This window comes from Caloenas nicobarica, chromosome 1 (assembly GCF_036013445.1).
Source record: "Caloenas nicobarica isolate bCalNic1 chromosome 1, bCalNic1.hap1, whole genome shotgun sequence".
Lineage (NCBI taxonomy): Eukaryota > Metazoa > Chordata > Aves > Columbiformes > Columbidae > Caloenas > Caloenas nicobarica.
Genome location: NC_088245.1, coordinates 121632442 through 121651360, shown reverse-complemented (window position 1 = coordinate 121651360; position 18919 = coordinate 121632442).

Below are 18919 nucleotides of genomic sequence, written 5' to 3'. Positions count from 1 at the left end.
TCAAGCATGCTTTCCAGAATAACACATTGATCTCCAGGATAGATCACCCCATGTGAGGAACACCATGATCTCCTGCTAACATCATGTCCCTGTGAACCCAAGAAGGCACGAGCCGTCAGTGTTGAGAAATGAAGCAAACAATAGTGCAGCACTCTGGGACAGAACAAATGTGAGGGGTTCATGAACCTCTCTGAGCCCTCAAGCCCTCCAACAACCTAGTGATGAGTAAGAAAAAACATACTCTACCTGCAGTGGTGTTTGGGCATTTTCCAAAATGCTCTTGTTCAGGCTTTCTTCACATTTTGAGTAACACTGAGCCGTGTTCCAGTTATTCTTCAAAAAGCTGTTTATCCAGCCCCAGTAGTGACTAGCTTGTTAGCAGTACAGGAACTGGAGACAAAAAATGGAGGAGACAGGCAATAGTCTTTTGCTTGTCCGATCAGCAAGAGCATCAAGCTGCAGTGTGGTTGGAGGTTGCTAAACTCAACACAGCAATGTAAGTAAAACTGGATTATTCAGCCTCAGACCAGCTGCACATAGTCTCCCTCATGAGCAGGAGAGGCAAAGTAGAAGGGATGCAAATTGAATGCTGTTCGTGATGCCCTCACCACTTCACCTGCTGGGAATTACTGCACCACTTTGTCTCAGAAAAGCTCAGGATGTTTTGGGGAGAAGCCACCACAAAGCAGGCCTGGGTGAGCCTTACTAGGATTATGTTTAAAAAAAAAATTGGTCAAAATTGTTTTATCTGTATGAGTAGTCTGTGCTCAGGTATTAGTAACATAATTACCAACTTCATTTTTCACCTTTATGTTTCAGAACTCAGCAGAAGTACTCGGGGTCATCATATCTGCAGGAGCAGAGAGAGAGAACATTTGAAGAAACATATGACCCAATAAACCCTGCATATCTTGATGGCAACAGAGTTTTCCAGGAGAACCACATAGATAAATATGAATCGCAAGATCAGAAACTAGGCACACCTGCCCTTTCAATTTCTGCAGAAGCAAAGAGAAGATGCACAAGGATTCGTTTGCAGAAGATGCCCACCCACACTCACACCCTCTCCTGCCGTGCACAGAAGAGCATTGCCAATATTTGCAATCTCATTTCAGCTATAACAGTGTTTGCTCTCTCCCCCACTCCCCTTCAAACTCCAGTTACAGAAACCAAGAGACCATGTGAGGATTTTCATATTTTGTTTTGAAGACCTGAGGGTTAGAGCTCTCATGGTTTCAAAGAATAGCTTGAAAAGACAAAGAAAATTCATCTGACAGGCTCTAAAAACAAGCTCAAGAACCCTTAGCTTATGTATGAAAAAAATCACAATTTTAAGCCCACCTGTATTTGTGTAGCTATGCACTATGTTTTCTCTCTTTTTTTAACATGACACATGGCTGGTTTTGTTCTAATGAATTACCACATTCACCTCTTCAAAATATGTTGGAATATTTCCAAAAAGCTGCTAAGTGAAATGTGTTCTTCTGTTACAGTGAATTGCTAGCCACAACTCTGTATGGTAACAGAAGAGAGTTGCTTTCTTTAGAGACTTGTTCATGTAATGGTCCCTACTTTACTTGTGAGATGGAGACGACAGACTGTACACTTTCACTTTAGTGCAGGTATCTCTTCTTTCCTTCTCAGAGGCCAAGAAACCAGAGCAAGACAGATCAGTCTTCAAGTGTGTCCCTTGCATCACATCGCGTTTGACAGAGTAATTCGCGTGCAGCCTTGGGCCTGAACCCAGCTGTGTGGTTTCACTCCAGGCTAGACTACACACCAGGTGCCACCTGGATGAAGCCACCAGGCTGGAGCACCGAGCTGGCCACAGCCATCTATGCTGGCATGCGCCTGGCAGGCAGGGAGCTTGATCTGCCAAAATCCGTTACTGCTGTGGCTGTGAGGAACAAGACAATTAAAACCAGGAAAAAGAGGGTGGGGGGAAATGGGAAGATTAATCTCATTGCATTACAACTTTTCTTGTTTAGTGAAAAGGAAATACAATTAGGCAGAACATATTAAACACACCTACACAGATATCTAAACATCTCCCTAGTGCACTCGAATTCCTGCCTGTAGATGAAACAGGCAGGCGCTGCTTCCTTAATCAAATTAGAAAACTAAACTTAAAATTATCACCCTCCAGAGAGATATTTACACCTCCAAACATATTCAGCAAAATAGAATATGAAGCTGAAAGGAAATCACTGAATTATTTATTATGGTTTTCTAATGGTCTAGGCTTACAATTTCAGACAGTAAAATGTACAGTAGAAAATAACTGATTACAGTGTATACCGGAAATTTTGGGGAATTAAAAGAAAGCTGCTTTGCATAATAATTGCACACTTCCATTTCTTGTGGAAAATTAAAAAGCCATTGCTCCTCACTAAAGATGACTATAATTGCAAATAAGGGAGTTTGGGGACGGGGGAAGGAAAGAGGAAGGATAGGAGAAGAGAAAGAACGATGGCAAAGATTCATGATGAGTTTGTGGAGGTTAACACGTCAAATTAGGAAATGCTGTAAAACAGCTGAGGGCAGGAGGAATAAAAAACATGCCTTGTCAAAATGCATCAGACAAGGGGCCACTTTTCACTCAAGAAAGTGAATGACCACGTGGGTAAACCATAATTCTTGTACAGTCAGGTACCTCCAGGCAGTGGGTCTTTCTCCTTGCAGACTTGGGGGAGAACTCAGAGCTGCACAGCAGAGACCCTGCAGGCAAAATGCAGACTGGGGTTGCTCAAGCATCCTGCACAGGGAGCAGGACAAGGCAGCAGCTCTTCTAACACCACCGTGAAGGCTGCCTGACACAGGTATCACCTGAGAAGATCCGCCGGCCAAAGTGCGGATGAGGGTGAGGGCAGCAGGCCATCGTGCTTCCACCCCAAGGCTCTTCTAGTGTGGTCAGTGTGGAAGCTGGGGAGCGAGGAACCATTAGTGCTACACGCCAGGGCACAGAGAGTTTACATAAGCAACCCACACTCGTGAAGCAGAGAATTTGGGGACCAATTTCATGTTCTACTGTACACACCTTTTCTCTCTTCTATAACAGCAGAATTTAGATGCAATCTAAGAAGACTCTCAGAAAATCTCTCCTCTGGTCCTCTCACAGACTTTCACTTCAGAAGCAGAAATTAGTCTTTACTGTCAATAATATTGTTATGTAGGGATTTCTTTAAGTCTTGCAGACAAATTAAGCATTTTCAGAGTGTAATAATGTCTAATATTTATATATACCAAATTATTTTTAAATATAAATACACCACATGCTTTTAGGCTTACATGTATATAAGCATATGCATATAAATACATATGTACTTTTATATTTTGCTATTGAATTTATGCTATTCCTTGCATTTATATTAATGCTAATTTTTACATGCTAAACTTTTTATTATATTTGCCTGTTACATATGCTCATTTATTTCATGTTTGCGTGTAACTAAAGATAATAAGGCACCATAAAAACAGTTTACTGACTTCCAAATTCCAACCAATAAATAAATGAGGTTTGCACCTTTTTCTTAGGTTAATATACCAGACACACAATCATGCAATCGGTATGCCAAAATGCATAACAACACACTGTAGAATTTGCACCTGATCACTTTATCAAATCCAATATTCCCAAGTAGCTAGCAAACACTGTGATTTATAATTGGGAATAGTCCCACACAAGCCTCTGAAACAATCAGAGGAATTTCTCTCCCAGCCTTCCGTCATAAAGTGGGGTTTTTTTTGTGGTTGTGTAATGTAAGTCTTCACTTACACAAATCAAAAGTGCGTCTGTACAAAAAAACATAGCGGTAGGCTTTGGTGGACTTTCAGGGAAGGTCACTGAGATGCTGTTAAAAATGTTTGTGAATAGGCAGGCAATTTCTGGGTCCACTCCCTTCTCCAAAAGTTCCAGGAGAAAAGTTGGGTAGTCTTTACTTCTACAGAATGCAGCTTACCCTGCTCATCGCATACACACAAACAGACACAGGTTGCTTTCAGACATGGTCAGAAGCTCATGGAGATGCTGGCACACAGGCAACTGACTGCCCAGAAGATCGAGACTATGGTTTGCAGTGTGTATTCTGGAAAGTTCCTCAAGACTATCAGGCATGAAGTAAATACAAAAATTTAAAAAACCTAAAAAAATAAGAAAACTTTAAAAAACTTTTTTAAAAAAACCAAAACACCACAACAACCAGCAACAAAAACAACAACAAAAAACAAAACCAAAACCAACCAAACAAACAAACCCCCTAAAACCACTATTTCATAGCCAGGAAAGCAAACACAGTATTCTGCCCACCTGGAAACCCCCCTAAACAGTCACAGCACACACAGAGAACAAACATGGTTGTCAGACTTCCCCCCATTTTTGAAGCTGCCACCATCAGCAGGTCTGGGCTAGAGGGAGTTCACCCATCCCTAGAGCATCACTTCTTTCCGGTTCTCGCAGCAAGAGAGAAGGTTTGTATCAAGGCAGGAGAAGGAATTGTGTGTGGCTGATATCTTGGTAGGGTTTCCAGTCCTACTGCCAAGACAACAAAGCACCAGGAACCTGCATGGAGACCTGTCCAAGCTGGGAGCCACCTGCCCCCCATGCAAGCCTGTCCTAACAAGCTGCCTCTGGCAGGCTCTCCTACCCAGGCCCAACAGCCCAGGGATGGAAAGCCACTGTCCCCAGAGCAAGGGGGATGCACGCTTTGTTCCCCCTAAAATACAGGCAGAACAGAGAGTGGTGTCATGGCGAGAAGCAGAACAGGTCTCTATGAAGAGCTGGGGAAAGGTGTTGGGGAATGTATTTCCAGACACGAGAGCTGTGACATTGATGCATTTTCTACAAGGAATTCCATATACAACTGAATGACAGTTACATAAAGATAATCTCAATTTAACTAGTCAGTACAAAACCAAATTACACAGTGGCCGTGCAGTAAGTGCCAACGTAATGGGAGGTTTTCATTTTGGGGTCAACTGGGAAACGTCAATATACTTTTCCCCTTTGTTCTACTTCCAGTCATCCAAAAGCATGCCAGCACAGCCTTCTGACCATAGATCATGTAAGCGACTTTCCTCGTAACACAACAAAAGCTGTTTCTTAACTGTGGGAAAGGGATAGAAGAGCCTTCTTCCCCACTGGACAAAGCACTTTGCTTCCAGAGCTTTCTCATCTTGGCTAGCAGAGGACCTAACTCAGCACATAAAAGATAGACTCCCATCAAGCCTGCCTTGCATTTTTCAAAGCTGTTATTCTGAGATGTTCCTTAAAGGAGCAGAGACAAATTACATGATCAGGGGAAAATAATGTCATTGACTGAAAGAAAGTACGGCACCATTGAGGAATAAGCACAAGACAGCCATATCAGCTCAGGAAATGCAAAACAGGGTTTGATAATATAAATGCACCCACATCATTTTGTAACAACATTAAGGAGAACTAGAAAAGTTCAACTTCCATGCAAATGGGGTAAAAATATCCATGAGTAGATGAGACTTTGGCTTGCACAAGAGACAACATGGCTGATTTGAGTGAGAGAGTGTGACAGCCTGAGTGATTGGGAGGAGGCAAACAAGAGATGTTCCTTCTTTGTTTCTCACACTGCAAGATGTGGAGAGAAGAGGAAAAGAGGTTTAAAACACATGCACATGCACACACACACACATTTTCATGGAGCACATAGCTACACTGTGGGATTCATTACCATCGGATGTTACAGAAGCCAAAAATATAACTGGAGAGATTAGTCCAATTCACGGAAGAAAACTCTACCGTGAGCTATTAAACACAAAAACACAAATACAGCCTCTGGGCCAGGAAGTCCCTGTGCAGCGGCTGCCAGGAGCGGGGAGGATGCGTGGGAAGAAACGTGGGTGTCTGCTCACCCCGCTCTTGCACCCTGCTCAGGGTGTCCCCTGTCCAGAGACGGGACAGTCCACTGGCTGGCCATGTGGCCTCTTGCACTGGGGCTTTACTTCTACCAGGTCAAAAATCTTCAGTCACCCAGGAATTTGAGTCATATTCAACACCTGTCAGTCCCATAAGTGAAAAATATCCATAAGCATTTAGGTAATTTATTTCCATTTCTATAACTTTTACAAAAAAATCTTGGTGTTGTTGCTTCTGAGGGTGAAGAAGTAAGCAGTAAAAGCTTCCTAAAGCAAGCACAGATTTCTGAGCAAGGTGGTCCAGCTGGAGCACTGGCACCTCCACCTCCACTCACCCACCCTGTGAACACACCTCATCATCTGGCCACCTCCAGTATTCTGAAATATCCACATACATCCAGAAATATAGCATCTGTGGATGTTCAGTAGCTCTTCAGTGGGATTTCCAGTGGACTGCTCCCTAAAGCGACAGTACTGTCAGGTGTGTCTCAGCCTAGGAAAAAAAGAATACTATTTGCCCTTCCAATTCTCTTCCTAACTTACGCTTTCTTCATCTATCTCTTAGCATCAAATATTTATAAATCTAAATTTTAAAATCTCCAAGAATGTCAATATCTGGAATTACCCAGAAGATTAGGCAACTGAAGCCAATGCTTTAACATCCTACTTGTAATCAATTCCACTCCTGAAGAGACCATGGGAATTGATTTTGTTAGCAGTTTTTATGAAATGCTTCAGATATCGTTTAAGTGGAAACAGCCGTTGCTTAAAAAGGAAAGAGATATGTGCTTGTTATGTAACTTACTGAATCTCTTTTTGTCTTGTTTTTGCCAAGATCTTCTTGATAATGGTGTGAATTGTTTAGGCAAGCTCATGCAGCCTACAGACATATGTACATACAATCTTTAAAAGAACTTTCTGTTCCTTGTTTCCAGGTACACACCATACCGTGCTGCATATTTTAAAAACCTGCTATAGCCTGTTAATGGAGTGTGGAAATAACCCTGGAGGATAAGGCACACAGAGTTTATTACATAACTTAAGAAATTTTGGCCAGGAAAATATGTTGATTCTATTAAATAGGTTTTAATGAAGTCAAGATTTAGGTGATTTTTATGATAATATCTTCATTCCAGTTGCTGTTTCAGCATGCCAAGTTCTGTATCCCATTAGCCCCTTATCAAAGAACAAACTGTTATTGGTGGAATTTATTTTTAATTTTTATTTTTAAAGGACAAGGTGGGAAATTGCTTATGTTGGCTTTTTCTTGGTACTATTATTCCCCCAAAATCCGATTATAAAGGGAATTCCAGTGAAGCCATTAATAAATGAAACAAAAACAAGTACTCTGAAAAGAAATACTCAGGGATTGTCATCACTGTAAAATATATAACCCGAGTGTTGCTTTTCTGCTGAGGTCTACTTAGATATAAAGATCGTTACTCACATTTAGCACCTTTTAAACCAGTTCTAGCTTCCTCGCTGGAAGCACAGGCTAAAGCCCCAGCTAGCACACAGCTTCAATTGCCAACAAGATAATTTTGGCAACTTTGTACTTTCTGGGTATAACTAGTCAGTAATGACTTCCCCCAGCTACCCTGTGTGCTGAGATAACACTTCTGCAAAAATTCATGAAATGAGACAAATTCCTGCAGAGATCCCCAGGATAAACCACTCAGCAATCTTTGCACAATACATGCTTGAGTGCAGGACCAGCATGTATCCAACTGCCCACATTTCATTTCATGAAGAGGCTGATTTTATCCACACTAAAGTAACTTGGGAGGGAAAAACATCAAACCAAACCAAACTTAAATTAATTATACTCAATTTAAATCAGCAATGAAGACGTACCCTTTTCTTTGACAGCAAACTGGAAAAGCCCTAAGCCATGTCAACGGACATAGCACAAAAAGGTTGTGTTTTTGTCCTGAAGGGATTTTGTTGCTTCATAGCAGAAGTTCTTGACTATTTTGTGCCTCGGTTTGAAGAAACACACTGAGCGTTATGTTTTCTGCTGCAATTGACTTTGAGGAAGTGTTAAAATGGAAATGCTAAATGAACTGCTTTGAAAGCCTTGATTTTCCATTGAAAATAGTTCACTGTATACAGTGGCTGGGAACTCATTATATTTATGTGTCATCTAAATGTCTTCATTCTTTTCACAGGATTTGATGAGGTATTACTTCAGTTACGATGTTTATGCTATTTACTGAACATGCTTGATTATTTAAAAAATGAAACCATGTCTCAAATTCCTGGAGACAAGTGGAGGAAATTTCTGTCTTCCTATTAATGCGCCCATCCTAAACCATGTACAGTGTGGGTTGTATTTTTCTATAGGTAGTCTGCTATACATTCCACCCACCTCGTGTGAATTAAGGTTTTCCATTTTATGCAGGAGTCCTTGCCACTGAGATGGGACCCAAAGTAGAGCTAATAAATGAGTACTGAGACAGATCTCCCAGACCCTCTCTCCCATAGTCCCTCACCTGAAGTGAATTTCTATGGGCCACATCAGCATGATGCAGGAAGGCTTCTTGAAGTGAGAGGCTGAACTACCGGATGCTTTAAGTTTTTTACTTGTAAATTAACCTGCTAGTTAATCCTCATTTTGTGAGGAGCAAAAACCCGTAACCCCTAATGATGTTCCATACAATTAAAGACAGTATATGGACATATATAGTGCAGAGACCTCCTGAGATGGACAAATACCAGTGTTCAAAAAGAGCCATAATGCATGTAAGCTCAATTACATGCTCAACAGTAAAATTAATGTCACAGACGGTTGCAAGAGATTCAGGTAAATGCCATGGGGCAGGATTCCAAGAGCTGTGAGGTTTTTTAGCTAAGAAACTCTAAGATACATTAGCATCAAGGAAAACAAAAAAAGACATTAAAGGAGACAGATCTACACTATACAAGAGCTATTACACCAATAATCTGTTTGCAGTACAGTGCAAAGACATATCTGCTTGTAGCTGCAAGTTTCACTTCTGGTTTTACTTATACTGGGAAACCACTCCATCAAGGTCACTGGAATCACATATGTGCAAATACTCATCTCTCTGAGTCTAAAACTGGATAAGATTTGGTTTAAAGATAATCTTTCAAAGATAGCTTTAAAACTCATCCTTTCCAATGACAGTTGAGATTTAACATGTGACGGTTACTTCCAGGCCTCAAAGCGTTAAGTTTCTAGTGTGAGACTAGCTATATTCAGAATGAAACTTCCTTCCCCCATCATCACAGCAAGTGTATCAGGATATCGCTGCTACAACAACAACAAAAACTCCTGTGTTTTAATGTATAAAAAGAAACACTTCCTGACCAACAGCCTCTATCCATTGTTTTTCACGTCTAATTTTTAAGTCGAACCAAGTATGAAGACATGCAATAGGCACAACTGTATTCAACAGAGGGAACAATGGATAATGACAGGCTCTGACAATGGGCTCTGACAAACCTTGCTGCCATGGGTTTCTTATCACCTACATCTGGCTGGTCCACTCTTCTGCTGGAGATGGCCACCCTACAGCGGAGGTGCCAGAAAACATGCGTGTGTGTGTCTCGGTAGCTCGCCTGCTCCCGTTCACAGCCTGCAGCTGCAAATGGGCTTGTTTCCCAGGAAATTGGGGTTATATGAAGGTTGTGAAGCAGAGCATGGTCTCACATTCCCTTCTGCTGGCACCATTTTGGGAGCAGTAACCTCCATCAGAGTGGTAGGAGAAAAACAGCTAGAGGAGGCAAGAACCTCTTAAACCACCACAGCTGTTTTCTCAGGGAGCATGCATCAGTCTTTAATATAGCCTTCGTGACTTGTCATTATATTTTGGTTTCGCCCTAGTCCTGCTGAAATCCAGCAAAAACTTTGCAACTGGCTCCAGAGGGAGCAGAAATCAGGTCTTTGCTGTGGACCACAGCAGAAAAGATGCTAAAACTATCGACTTTGTGCTTCTTTGCCTGCCTTCTTTCTCACAGCTAAACAGAAGCACCCTTCATGCTTGCTTGTGATCCTGAAATGAGCAGCAGTGACCATAGAAGCTTGAGCAAGTGAGCTTAGAAATGCTTTATGGCCAGCTTTTAAAAGTCTGGTGAGCACTCAGTTCAGAGCGAACAGCAGCCAGCTGGTTCTGGGCTCTCCTAATCTGGTATTTGCAGTGCTCCTCGCTGCCAGATGACATTTTAGGCCTTGGATGGTTTCACTCCATTTGCTTGGTTTGGTTTCAAGTTTGCATATAAACAGCCACTACATAAGCCGCCAACAAACTTTGACTCAATTCCTCATCAGAAAACAATTTTGTACTCCCACACCAATCCCACAAATGCTTCTGACTCTCTAATAAAGCAGTATGAAAAATGTGCTCTCTGTGAAGAGTTAGGGCTAAGATATGGTCAGTGACAAAAGACCCCTTCTGAAATGAGGGGGTACAGAAAGACCCTGAACCACCACTTCTTAAATGAAGTGTCTGCTGTTGCTGCTATCTTCTTTCGGGATTTCACCTTTTAGTAGCCTTATGGAGTAGGTGAAACCTCAGTGACACGCTACTGTGAAACACCTGCCATTCTGCCTTTTCCAACCCCGCAAATTAATTCTTACACTAAAGGACTAGTCAGAGACCTATGAGCATTACCACATACTTGATTGGCACAAATGTAATTACAGCTGAGGTAGAGCTGATCTAAAAATAAAGCCGTGACTTAAAGCTCCAGGAGATTTCATACCAGGAAATAACTGGTCCTGAGCACCCGGGACCAGTTCACGCAGATGATCATTTTCGGACTGTGGGTAGCTATGGTGGAGGGCTTGCTGCAGGGGCACACGAAGGAGGTCCAGGCTCATTTCCCAGCTCCATCAGGCAGACAGACAAGTTGCCTCTTTGCCTCAGTTTCCCATCTAGACACAGCATGGTGCTCCCTCACTCTCACGGCTCGAGAGTGTTTATTGTGGCCATGTAAAGACAGATGTGAGCTTGCTCTGCTGGGGTTCGTCGCTGGCTGCAATCTGTGCAGTCGTATCATTGTGGCATCAGCTGGGGAGCCATGACCTTTTTCTGGCTTCATTATTTACAGCTCTTCTGGGCAGGGTCTATTTCTCCTCATATGTTCATGTGGCACGTAGGACATGGGGACAAAAATTTCCATTGGGACTCCCCGGGTGACAATACCCCACAAAAACAACGTGTGCCCAAACAGGCCCAACAGGATGACCCTGTAGGGAGGTATTGGGAGGCTGAAGCACAGGGAGGCCCGGTGAGTGAATCCACCCAGCGCAGCCAGCGAGGGGCTGGCCGCAGCCGCTCTCCTGCACTGCGGATGCTGCCTGATGCTGCCTGACCCAGGCAGAGGGCAGGAGGGACCGTCTCTGCTCCACACAGGTGATGTTACTTCAGCTGAACAGGAAAAAATGCAATCTGCCTTTCAGAGCTTGTCTGTAAGAGAACACTAAAGAAAGTTAAGGCATAGAAGTGCAAAGTGACCAAGCTCAAGATGAAGTGTCTTGAAGCTCCTGGAGAGCAAGGTAGACCTTACTTGGGGATTACATGAATCCAGGCAGCAAAGACTTTCTGTGTGTGTTGTGTAAAGCGACCTGCTCATTTTGACTAAAACAGGTTTCGCCCCCAAATTTGCCTGAAGAACACGTCTACCAGGAGATGGGACTAGGGGTAATTTTGGATGAGGAAAGCAGTGATGAGCTCCATTTGGCATAGCTGCAACCAGGAGAAGGTGTACATCCATAGCCCAGGCTTCAGCCAGGAGTTTAGGATTCTCATTTTCTCCACAGAAATTTCAACTTCTCACATCAGCTTGAACAAATCTGATTTTGATAAGTTTATTTTGCTCTGGTTTTCTCTGGTTTTGTTTGAGGAGCAATAGTTCCAGCCTGAGGAAGCCAGTCTCTCCTACTACCTCTTTGAACTGTCTTGCTGCAAAGAACCAACCCAGGTAAGACCAGCAGCTGGACTGGGAAGGGAAGAGTGGGGGACTGGAACTGGCCTCTCCTGTGCTGCACAGAAATTATCTGAATGATTTTCATAACCTGACTGGTTTACCTGGGAGGAGGGGGAACACTGATTTTTCCAAAACCTAGTGCTCACTTCAGCAGCATATATTCCTGATTGGGAACTGAGTTTGTGATTCTCAGAAATACCAGGAATATCATGTCTTTGCCTTCTTCAACCCCCAATTCCCTGTTAGTCCAGAGAAATGTCCCGGACACTCTCTCTGTCCCTGGAGGGGCAGCGCTGGAATGAGAAGTGGAGCACGAGATCAGCTGCTAAATCCCCTGTATTTCTCCACAAGGAGCAGGGAGATGGAGGCATTCAGAGAATGCCATCAACAACAAACACGGGGAGCTTTCCAGGCTATCTTTATGTTATACATATCACAGACAAACAAACAAGAAAGGCATTCAGATGTGCCTCTATATTTTACAGAGCACTTTAATGCCAACACCAATAATTCCCAGAGGCAGTCACAGGGAGAAAAAAGCATGAGTTTTGTCTATGATCTAAACATCAAACTGCAGATCAGACTACATCTGTGCACCTCAATAGCTAAAGTCTTTCCGGCCCAGGAAGCTGAAAAGCTCGCTCTGTCCAGATGTTTCCACATAAAGCTATCAGCTCTTCACAGGGAGAGCCCTTAGAGAAGTTGTCAAAATACTCAATAAACTTTAGAGGCAGCAGAATTGCACTCCCCTCTGCCAGGCAGCGTTCCCAGTCCTGGCCTGGGAAGCACTCATACCAGGAGTTTAACACCTTGCATTGGGAAACAAAGAAGTACAACAGTCTAAATTCAAACTGAAGGAAGCTAGGCAGAAAACAATTATCAAAACTGGAATTTGGCCAGGGCTGCCTGGATGAATGGTCCTACTGTCACGCTCACACATAAAAAAACGCCATAAGAGGGATATGAATGATGAGCAGTGAAGATCTTAATTTTCTGTCCCATCCAAAAGGCTGCAGAGTCCTGTTCAGGCTTCGATGGGACAGAGTTTCGTTAATGGTTGAGAGAAAAGAGTGTCAACTACTTAATCACCAAACTGCTTCCTGCAGCACCCACGGTCTCTGTGATGAAATCTCACCAGTTATTGATTAGTCCCAGCCCTGTTGAGCATGCAAGATCAGATAAGGTCACAGCCTGAAGTGATTCACTGGTAACCTGGAAAAAAGGCTTCATACAAGTAGCAACATTCATTAGCTATGCTACTTAATGGAAAATATGCATTTTAGAGGGAAAGAAAAAACATTGCCAAGATTACTGTTCTAAATCCAGTTACACATAGTGAAGCATGAATGAGGGCTTACACACAGTTTTAAAATGTTTCCATTTTGGAAAAAGAAAAAAAAACCACCATACTAAAATCTCTGTCTCGGCTTGTATTGAAGATCTGAAAGATGTCTTCCACTAATACTGTAGCAGTAGAAGAGGGTCTCCAGAGATTTCTCAGACTCTTAAATAATCTTTAGCAAATTCATTTATCACAAGTATGTGTAGTAAATTAAAACAGATCACCCATGTGTTTATATAAGTCTTTCTTTCAAAAGCATCAGATACCACTTACCCTGACTCATCCACCTACCTGCCTTTTTCTATTTGTGCGTTGTCATCTTCCAAATTACAAACAACAAACAACAGTGATTTTTATTAGAAAATTCCCACTTAAACTTTTATTTCCCCCAACACAATATTGATCAGCTATCGTGACAAAAAAAATGTCTCATTGAAAGTTATTTGGTGACAATCAAAACAAGTGAAACATAACGAAAAGTATGATGAACTGTATCATCCAGCAGTAATATAACAGCAATTCAGTGCAGTACAGCTTGTATGTATCCCAAAGAAGAGATACACTGAGAATGTTTACAACTATAGAGATGTTAATGCTCAGGCCGGAGTTTTTTGGCATGCAGAGGAATTCCCCAGGGGTTACAGTTTTTCCATGGCAGATGCCCTTCACTGCATCACTGGGAAAAGGGAAAGCCACAAGAAATGTGAAAGTCCCTCTTGAAACAGACAGTTTTCTCCATTATGTATCACTCCCAATCTACATCAGCCTGCCATCTCCAGAGCTGCACTGTTAATAATGGAGGGGCACTGAAGCAGCTGCGTTGCTCTGATTGAGAGGTGGGTCCTTCCTAGTTTAAGGATGATTTATTTGGACTAAGACAGAGTCCGTCTCCTGCTGCTGCTGAAGCCCCTTTGTACTTCTTGAAGAATATAAAGGGTCTATAAAGCTGACTACTTTGCTACCTGGAAGTTCTTCTGCCATAGAGGCAATCTTTGCACAGTGCTAAACATATGTGGCATATCTGTGCCATTGGTTTTGCAGTCCCAGAATAGCCCTGTTTGCTCAGGAGAGGTTGTATGGGCAAGAGAACCTGTATCTAGGCAACTTCTCAGGGCCTCCTTGCAGGCCACTAGTCCCCAGCTTTCTTCCAGGAGCTGAATTCCCTCCCTGGGCAAGCTGCATGCACAAGAATATCATCCTTTCAGTATTATCCTTTCTGCTGAGGCTCAGTGGAGCTCTGGGGATGAATGTGAATCTCTTAGACTGAGCAACCCACATTGCCTCCCACTGCATGGAGCCAGAACTTCAGAGCACCCTTTCTGGGGTCAGTGGCAAGAGAAATTGACCCGGTTTATCTGACCTTCTTCACACACGGTGGAGGAGAAATCCACATCCTAAAGACCATCACATGCTAGGAGTCTAGTGAGTACCATGGTCTCTCCTTGTGCTGGCTTGCAAGCTGTCATACAGAACCAGGAGCATGCTGTGGACAGTATCATACTTGTCTTTTCAGCAAGTTTAACCTTTGAAAAGGCAAGCGTTTTAACAGAAAGAATATTAACTCTCATTTGTTGTGGGTGTAATTGATGTCAAAAAATCTCTAGGATAACATGTTGACCTAAGATATCTTTATTTGAAGGGCTGAGAATGTCCTGCCCTAGACCATGCCACATCAGGATGATTAAAATTGGGAAAAAAAAAGATAAATATATTTTGGCTTTGTCCACAGGGCCAGACCTTCAACTGATGTGGAGCGGCCAAATTCAATGAGAACAGGCTGACTCAGCTGTCTTGAGCATACAATGTAGAATATGAAGAAATCTTGCTTTAATTTTAGATCTGTGCATTTCAGTACATTTTAGTACTCCCGCACCCCCGAGACCCTGTTCCCATTTGCACTGAGGTGATTTATTTCCACAAACTTGGACTTGCTTCCTCCTTTTCTTTCATTTTGAGAAAGGCGGTCTTCTCCCAGCTCAGCTAGCAAGCTCTGGGGTGCACCTGGAAACCTCTGCCCCCTCCCGAAGAGAACCGCCAGCTCCTGCGGCAGCCGGCAGAGCAGCAGAGGGCTCGGCCTCACCTGCGGGCTCAGCAGATGGCTATTCATGTGCCCATACCATATATGGGCACATTTCAGCCCCAGAAAGCTGAAATTTCAGTGGGCTCAGTGAGGTGAACCTCCCATGGAAAACAATACGCGGAGTGTGGGCATAGCTGCCCAGGTCCTGCCTCTAACGATGGAGAATGTTGAGCCCAACTTCATGAAGCGGGTCTTTGCTACGGTCAAAATTGTTAATGAGAGCAAGCTTCCCCTTAAAAGTAACAGGATAGCAGCAGAGAGGCACAACCAAGCAAGGCTTTACAAGAAACGCTGCACAGCAGTGTGAGGAGATGGGTTTTGGAGACAGACAGCCCCATAAAAGTGGAGGTGGAACGCCCTCCTCTCTCCCTGCCTTGCCACAGCCCCCACCTCTGTGGGGAGCTGGGCAAAGCCTTACTGGGGCTGGGGGCGAGGGGAAGCCTGTGGTTGCCCTCCTGTGTACATTCAGGAGGGGAACCAGGTGGCTACTTCACATGGAGCAGGTCCAGGAGGAGGAGGAGATGGAGGGGAGCTGCCCATGCCAGGCAGCGGGCAGGGAGGCGTCCCTCTGGCTGCTCCAGGAGGGATGTTTCTGCACGCTGCTGGGGTAGCTGCGTGGCCCAAAATGCTCTCTCCCTGGCCAGCCCCATGCATGTCACCACTGCGGCCATAAATGGTGTTACCAGCAAAAGTCGTTTCTGTAAGCCATAAAATGACCACATTAAATAGGAAGGAAGTTAAACAATTATTCCCGTTGCTTAAGGTATGGGCTGACAACATCAAAAGGACTGATAATTAAAAATACAGTAATGTTTTCCCAAAGTCTCTTCCACTCTTATTTCCTCTTTTTAGCTGCACGATGGGTGTTTTATGAAGCATCATTTTATCAACTTCTAAAAATATCTCCAAACTCATTAGGAGCCATCCCCCACATACAGGACATGGAATCATTCTATCTGCTGTAAAATTGCCAAGTCTACTTTGGCAAAGCTCTGGGGCCAGGACATGGCCTAGGTGTCCTCTTAAGGTCCCACCAATGCTCTTTTTGTGCATATGCCCAATGTTAAGCATGCAAAACTGCCACACAAGTCATAGTCTCAGAGTGCTTCATTCAAATGCAATTTGAGAAAAACAGAACAAAACAAACAAACAAACAGACATAGGAAAAGCATAGAAAGCAATTATCCAAGTGCTGGAAAATGTATGTATACTCCTGAGAGCAATATTTGGCAATATACTCTTAACTTTCTTAGGGTATAAGCACAAAATCTAAGCTCTCGCAATAAATTATTTAACTGAGCTTTCAAATAACTGGACCAACCTATCTTGTATAATGGTCTCCAGTTCCACAAACACAACGGGTTTTTTAAAAGAAAACAAAAATCTGTGTAAAGACAAGACTGTTTTACAGCAAGCTCACCTTCCACACACACAGTGTAGCCATGGCACACCCTACCCTCTGTGCCTGATAATACAGACAAAAATCCACCGCTCCAAGTTACAGCCTGTCCTCTCAGCTACAGAGAGAAACTAAAAGCTGGAAGCACAAAAGGGATTAAGCAGCAGACACTGGGCTCTACATTTATCCTCCACGAGGAACCTCAGCTTGCCCCCAGAGCCCCAGCCCACAGAGTCCTCCTCTGTCCCTGGGCTGGGACTGCGAGCGGCTGGTGCCACCACAGCCCTCGGAAGTCCCCAGCCCTTTCTCTGAAGGGTACCCAATTGATACTTGTTGGTATCATGACACATTTTTTCAGCAAACGAATTGGGAAATATGCAGATAGTATCACCCATTACCACCTGATGACAGCGTTGAGTAAGACACCCAGCTGCTGCCCCGCGAGGCTGGGGGCAGGCTGTCCTCCTCGGCGCTGGCTTGCTTGGACACCTTCCCATTTTACATCCCTCTCTGAGTCACCCGCCTTTCCCCAGGTACAGGCAGGGTGCTCGCATCAGGCTGGAGGGCCGCCCTATCTAGGCCATCCACCTGGGAGCAAAGTGCCGGCAGGCTGGGCTGGGGCCCTTCGTCATCCCCGGCCAAAGCTGGGGAGGAGGCAGGGGAGGCTGGGTCTGGTTTCTCCACGCCAGCTGTTCTCCTCTTGAGCTCTCCCACACGTGGCGTGCTGCTCCAGCCGCAGCCGGCGAACGAGCGCGCGCGGTGACGGGGAGGTGAGTTTGCCGAGCGTGGGTGTTAGATTCTCTCACGCCTTCCTGAAATAAATAATCAACAGGGAGCTCGCGAAGGGAGGTGAGGAACCCATGGGTAGCCCGTCGCGCTGCAGCTTGCAGGCAGCTGTACAGGCAAGCACCAGCAGCAGCGTGTAGAAGAGCAAGGGTGCAAAACAAGAACTATTACTCTCTGAGTGGCACGGTCCTGACCACAGAAATAAAAGATTATAAATAAAAATTACCACAGCCAAGAGAGGGAAATGTTTTAATAGCCTGAGGATTGACGTGGATAGCCTAAATTTACTGTGCCCTGAAATAACCCATTGGGTTGCACATGATTTACCAGTTCACATGATCTCTGAAAATTTGCAAAAAAACAAAAAATGGATTTCATACTTCACCACCTTACTTAATTCATATTTACAAAGTTAAATGCCAGGCTGATGTTCTGTCCATCTCTGCGTAGAAGATTAGCAATTATTCCATATTTTCAAGAAGCTGTATTACAAACAGTCAGTTCTAACTAATTGCTTTAATTATTCAACCCCTGATTTAAATGCAAGTTTTTCAGCATACTGCTGGTGACTTAATTAGTTGTAATTATGTACAGGTCACGTTCCAGATATATAATCTTTATAAATGATAGACAGATGAGTAAGGATAGGAATCCAGATCACCAAATACAAGTTCAGCCCCCAATTAAAGAACTGTGTGCATCCCAAATTTAAAAGCTGCATAATAATTATTTCTATAAATAATAGTATCTAGAGAAGGAGCTGATGACAGAGCTGTATCCCAATAATTAGGAATGACTCCAACTTTGTTTACTATTCCCTAGAGATGCATGCCTATTGATTTATTTTTAAATGACCAGTTCATCCAAACACCTATGCTATCAAATATTCAAACTGTCTTTTCAAATACCTGCTCTTCAGAGGTACCACCATCTCTCAGAAAAGATATTACTGGGGCTGAAGCAGTGTGTTGCCCTGGTGGAGGAACCAAAACATCAGCCAACAGTGTGATACATTAACAACATTTCTCAGAGCTTTTCATTATTGGTTCACCAAAAGCCATTTCTGGCATGTTTTTAGCTTGAAAGAGTCAAGTTAAGTATGCTATATTTTAAAGTGAAACATACAGTACATAATTCATTAAGGTGTGTCAAACTGATACTTAAAAACTGTTGAACTAATTCGGTTATTTTGCTATTTTTATCATGTTTTCATAAGGAAATTAGTGATCATGGTATGTTTGAGGTGACTGTCTGTTTAATAAATATTGATCCCCTAGCCAAGTGCAGTCACATTTGGTAGAATATAGGAGATCTTGAACGTATTATATTCCTACCCCTACTGCAAATGAGTAACTGGGTAGAGGAGAGGGACCTTGTCAGTGTCTCCACTGAAAGAGAAACCTCGTGAAGCTTGATTTAATCAGGAGTCCACCAGGGAGAGAGGCACAGGAAAAAAAGGCTTCATTTAACTATT